Raw genomic sequence first — 6,372 nt, forward strand, 5'->3', positions numbered from 1 at the left:
GGCCATTGTGTCTGACCTCATAGAGCATGCATTCTTCTTCTAATTCCAGTTGATATAGTATTTGCGACTCATGAACTATGCAACAGAGGCAGTAAGGAGGTGTTCTGACATCAACCATCCAAATTGTTGACTATCCAAGAAGGAAATGTGCCTATCACATAGTGGCCATCACTGTACTAACATTAAATCTAACTACCATGGCAATGATAATTTTTAGGTCAGTTCAGAAAATCTTTCTATACAAAACTTTTATGCTAAGCACTAAAGCTACAGAAATCTAGAAGAAATAAAGTGTAATCTCTGCTTCAAGGAACATACAATCTAGTAGAGAAAACAGATATGACTAAAAGGCAGGTGATGGGGGCTGAGCTAGTACTAATTTGGGTTATATTTTTAAGATTTTTCTTCATGAGCCCACTCAAAGACAAAAATCTAATCAGATGGATTGTCTCAGGAATATTCTACTCCTAGTATTACTCTCCCTGACATTTTCCCACATTATTCAGTTAGTGGTTGAATTTCCCCTAGAATGAATCACTTTTGTTTGTTAATTAGAGGCACCCAAATATTCTGGTCATGTTGAATCTCTTCCCTTTTCAGAGGAAGTCTGCACCTTGATTATCACAGAAGTATTTCCTGAAGACTCTGGGGAATTCAAGTGCATTGCAGAAAATGAGGCTGGGACTGCAGTCTCCACAGCAAGACTCATTGTTTCCCCAGGTATTTATTCTTCAGGATCTCCCTGATTCTATTCAACCCTGAGCCAAGAGGAAGTTTCTCTGCTTCTATCTGAACTGGTGACTAACTATGTTTTTCAGAAGGAAAAGAGAGTTCTCCAAAGTTACTGATCAGAAAATTTTCTCCAAAACTGGCCTCCTTTCCTTGGAGCAGTGACAGCTACAAAAAGAACAAAAATCCAGACAATACCCTAATAAGCCATATGCCAACTACTTCCGAAGCAGCCAGTCCCACTGAATATGAGATCCAGGTTCCAAAGGAGAATTTCTGCACCATCAATGAAAATTCCTCTGAGCTGCCACCACAATGGTAAGGCCAGAGAGACCTAACATTCACTCATTCAACATATGTTCTTGGTTCTGTAGACAGAACAGTAAATATTATAAAGCTCCTGCCCTCGGGTAGCTTGCATGCCAAGATGAATCACTTTTTATTTTATTTTAATTTTTTATTTTATTTTATTTTATTGTTTTATTTTATTTTACACTGTACTAGGATAGAATGGACCACCTCAGTAGCTTCTGAGGCTAATACATTTCTATCACCACAATTACTTTAGCAAACCTGGTTCCCCTCACTTCTGCAACATCATGCAGTTAGTGACCAAGTTTCCACTAGGATGAATCATTGTAACTGTCATTTCTCTCTTGCCCTCCATCACCATGGATGCAACAGTAAGTCATGTGCTTAGATTCATATTTAAGGGTTTGTTACAGAGACTTAATGAAAAAAATCAACAATGCTCAAATGGCATGAGATTTTGAAAAGTAGAATCCTTTTCCAAAACAGAATTCAGTGTCCTATTTCAATATAAATAGGTAGACAGGTTTCTTCACAGTCAGTCTCAGAATATAGACAGAATTGCCTATACTGTATTGAGAGAACAAATGTATAAATGGAAAGAAAATTCAGTAAGTGAATTTGCCAGTCAGGCTATGTTTAAAACAACACCATCTACTTCCATCCCCACCCCTCAAACAAACTATTGATTAAAAAACAACCTAAGGCCTAGTTGGCATGGTTCAGTGGTTGAGCATCAACCTATGAAACAAAAGATCAAGGCTCACTCCCCAGTAGGGGGCGTGCAGGAAACAGATGATCAATGATTCTCTTCATTGATGTTCTCTCTCTCCTCACATCCTCTCAGAAATCTATAAAAATATATTTAAAAACAAACAAACAAAAAAGCCCTAAGCCCAGGCCAGTGTCTCTCAGTGGTTAGAGCGTTGGCCCATACACCAAAGGGTCACAGGTTCAATTCCTGATCAACTTACCTGGGTTGCAGGTTCAACACCGGCCCCAGTTGGAGCATATACAGGAGGCAACCAATTGATGTGTCTCTCTCACATCAAAGTTTCTCTCTCTCTTCTTCTCTCTCTCTCCTTCTATCTCTTTTTCTAAAAACCAATGGAAAAAATATCCTCAGGGGAGGATTAACAAACAAAAAAAAAACCCTAAAAATTGATACTTAAAAAGTCATTTGAAAATTTTTTTCTTTTAACAATACCTAACGTAGCCTACTAAGTATTTTACCAGCATAGTTAACTTTACATAAATTTAGGTTAAATATCTTTAATAAAACTTAAACAGCATTCTTAACTACTTACCTAGTACTACTAAATATAGTCTGTAAATTATAAAATAAAAAGATATTGGAATCTCTTTTATGACGAGATTTCTTGCGTAATATTTTAGTCTATGAAGTGAAAGAAATATATCATGTTAGAGACAGAAGGAATCAGAGGTCATCTAAATGAAGTTCCTCATTCTGCAAATGACTAGATTATAAATGGTTGGCTCACATTGTTAAAGGATGGTTCTTCATGCTTCCATGACCTTGGATAGGTACTTTTCCAAGTGTTTCTTGCAATGAAGACAGTGAGGAAAAGAGTTTAGACTTAGATACCAACAGACCTGGAACAATATATGTGAAGAACATAGTAGGAATTCAATAAATAGTAGCTATCACTTCCTTGCATTGCTTTTTATCAGGTTCAGTATATCTCCAATAAGTTTATGACTGTGATTTCTGTTGGTCTCCTGGAACCCCTTTAAGCTTCTAGGATCTCTAGTTGCCTGATCAGTAGTTACCCCTATAAATAAAGATGTCTCATTGGGTAAAGTAAGAATGGGTGTGTAGGGCAATAAACAAAACTGCAATTTATTCAACAAACATTCGTTAAACACGTTCTATGTGTTTATTAGTTTCTGTGCTAGACTTGCCTTGGGAAGATAGCCAATACTGATATCTAAAATTTTTCTACATGAGTACCTGTTTTTAGCTGTGAGCCTTTAGGGCTTAAAAGACCTTGAATTTATAATATATTATCTTTCACAGGATATAATATACCATCTTTATCATTAACAACATCGTCTGTAGGAAAAATTATTGGGTAAAAGTTAAGTTTTTATAGGGTCTATTCTGAGCTACACTGTCCTAGGCAAGATAAATAAATAATGAAGTCCCTCCTACATTAAGTTAACAGGAAAAAGGTTAACCTAATGTAGGAGATATACCACAATATAGTCCACTGTATGATTTCCTATTTCATTTGAGTCTCTCAGCAACCTCTGATTTAGGTTAGTATAGCAGATATTATCTTTGTTTTCCAGTTAATTATTAAAGCTCAGAGAGTTTAAGCAGCTTGTCTAAGGTTACACAGTAAGTAGGTGGTAGAGTGGGCATTAAAATAGATTCAGGTCTTCAAAATACCAAAGGTTAATATGCCTAGAAAATTGTAGAACATTATCACTTTTTCTGTTTGACTCCAAACCCAGTGGAGTGTCCATTATTATTTCTTATGAGAAGAATATAAGATTGAGTAAGGTGTTAGGATGGATATTTCAAATTACAAGTGCTACAGTGGGATTCCCTTTCACTATATGTCTATGCAGAACTTCAGTAATCAGAGTGAATTATGTATAACCTGAAAATACTAGTAAGTAAAATGTTCTTCACTCTTTAGTCCCTTCATCTTCAATGTGACATTTTCCTTCTCAGTTAATACAACAGAAATTAGCTTCATCTCACACACACCTGACCTCTGACTTTAGAAGAAGTTCACAGAAGCATTTTTACAACAACATTTATACTTCTCATTAAAAACAAAACAAAACAAACAAAAAAACACCAAGAGCTATATATGAGGAAGAGATGAATGAATGACAGTTAAACAGCTACCCTTCTATTGATGATAAGGAACTGATGTTAAGGAACTCCCTTAACATGCAGCAGGAAATAACAGGAAGTTACTTACATACATTGTGTGAGACATTAGAATGATTTACCAGAGACCCTTACTGGTAATTTAGAGAAAGAAATGGGAAAAGTTGTCTTTGGGGGAAGATTGCAATATGGTTCACCCACCTGACATCTTAGTGATTTTTCCATTTTATGATTTTTCTCAAATAAGCAACTAAACCATTCAAATAGCTATATTTGTGAGACGATATAAAACATTCAAAAAAAACAAACCAAACATTAAAAGTAGAAAACCAGATTCATAATAGATTATTAAATACAGACCTTTAACTTCTGAGAATGGTGTCATAACAGAGGACCTTGCCCTAGCCGGTTTGGCTCAGTTGATAGAATGTAGGCCCAAGGACTGATGGGTCCCCGTGTTTGATTCCAGTCAAAGGCACATACATTGGTTGTGGGCTCAATCCCCCGTCCAATTGATGTGTCTCTCTCACATCGATGTTTCTTTCTGTGTGACTCCCCCACCCCCTTCCACTCTCTCTAAAAATCAATAGAAAAATATCCTCGGATGAAGATTAACCAAAAAAAAAAAGAGGACCTTACTTACCTTTCCCAATTTAACCCTTGGGCCCCTTATTGTAGTGAGAACCTTAGCCTAGATGTACCAGAGAGGTACTACACTGTAACCCATGTTATACCTTACGAAGACCCAGGGAAAAGACGAGGCAATTCTTAAAAGATAAAAAAATGGAACTAGGAAGCATTTTTCTCAGTCTATTGAGATCTTGCTTCTAGGCATATCCTCTGTTTAACTCAAATAATTTTTTTTTTTTACCTCTCCAAAAAAAAAGAGAGCAAATGAATGTAAAATTCTGCCTCAACTATGGTACATTTACTAGTAGAATTGACAATTTAACTGCTTGTCATAGGCATCTTCCTTATTGGCCGTTTGAGTATTTCTCAAACTTTTAGGTACTAACAGACCTCAAATCTACTATCTCCTCTTCCTTGCCCCAGTCAAACCTTGTTTTCAGGAAAAACCAAGTATCAGTCACATATACCACACTTAGTCCTTAGAATAATGTCTTAGAAAAATCTATACATGTTGGTTATTTTTATTATTCTTGTTGTCACTTGCAGTTGCATTTTAACTCTTTCTAATTTGGATGAAAAGGCTTTTCCCTTTAAATGGAATTTGAAATATCAGTGAGCAGATATGGAGAAATAGTTGGGAAATTCCTGAAATAATACTTTGTAGGCAAACACCTACTCAAGTCTAGTGTGCTTTTTCTACTGAATAATGTCTGCATGCCCAGGCAGCAATTATTAAACTTTTTCTGAACACAAAAGGAAGATAATACCTACATGGTCAGCTGTGAAGAATTTCATATGACTCACATGTGCTCAAACATCTATTTATTGGACCCCAATGTACATGTTAATTAAATCAAGTTTGGAGTATCCATAAGGGAGGGAATAAATAGATATGCTTTAAACAGTAGAACCATATCAAAATTGAAGCCACTTAAAGGGGGATAATTCCACTCCCTTGGACTGATCCTCACGCCACCTAATCCTCTCCACCACCTCTTTTGTTGATTTGAAGGTTTCTTCCTCTGTAATTATTTACTTCCCTGCACAAAAAGGAAACATAAATACCAAGATGGTCTCCTTGGTGTAAAGAGAAAGGAAACTGTTAGCAGTAAAGAAGATGAAGGAAAGAGAGTTGATAATACAGAGCCCTAATGTATAGACTGCTTCTTTGATAGTTTACGTGTTTCAAACTTTTAGTATAAAAGTACAAGGTCAAGGAGGCATACACCATACAGATTCAGAAAGCTTGCTAAAGAAAACATATCAGGTTTTCCACCAATCCACCTTCCCAATGACATGTCACAATCACCTGCTCTGCTGCCTTTACTGAGACCACACCCCCTTTCTTAAAACAAACTGCTTGAACCCAGCTCCACCCCCACTCCCATTTGGAATTTTTTTAAAAAGTCTTCAGATAAACAACTATCAAATACAAATTAATTTGGAGCCCATCCATCACTGGCCTTATTTCTAGAGAAGCCTTACAAGATAGAATATCAGTCTTAAAATCTATGAAGAGGGGATTTAGTCCTTCTTTCTTCAACAGGGAAGATTCACAAAGCCCTCACCACAAAAAAGAAATTGAGTTTTCTTTATACTTTTTTATATTTCCAAATTCATTGCTCTTCTCCCTACATGAGCTTGCTAAAGATCATAGTCAACATTCACATCTAAAATAAAGAGGCCTGAGAGAAAAGCTCATGTAATCCCACTCCTTAAATACCACTAAGACATCTGAGATATTGTTTAGATTGTGGACTCTTACTTTGACATGCCAGCATAGGTAGATGGACAGACAAGCACATCAGATGTCACTGTTTGGCAGCTGATAAAAGTCA

At 36.3% G+C, this 6,372-nt stretch overlaps 1 non-coding gene across 1 annotated transcript; it reads right to left on the reverse strand.

Annotated features, from left to right (window-relative positions):
- Positions 1–1,222: 1,222 nt before the first annotated feature.
- On the reverse strand, positions 1,223–1,353 carry LOC132236287 (small nucleolar RNA SNORA66). Its single transcript, XR_009453236.1, has one exon. It is a non-coding gene; the product is annotated as a small nucleolar RNA SNORA66 (small nucleolar RNA).
- Between the last annotated feature and the right edge of the window lie 5,019 nt (positions 1,354–6,372).

The sequence above is a fragment of the Myotis daubentonii genome, chromosome 5 (assembly GCF_963259705.1).
Source record: "Myotis daubentonii chromosome 5, mMyoDau2.1, whole genome shotgun sequence".
NCBI lineage: Eukaryota > Metazoa > Chordata > Mammalia > Chiroptera > Vespertilionidae > Myotis > Myotis daubentonii.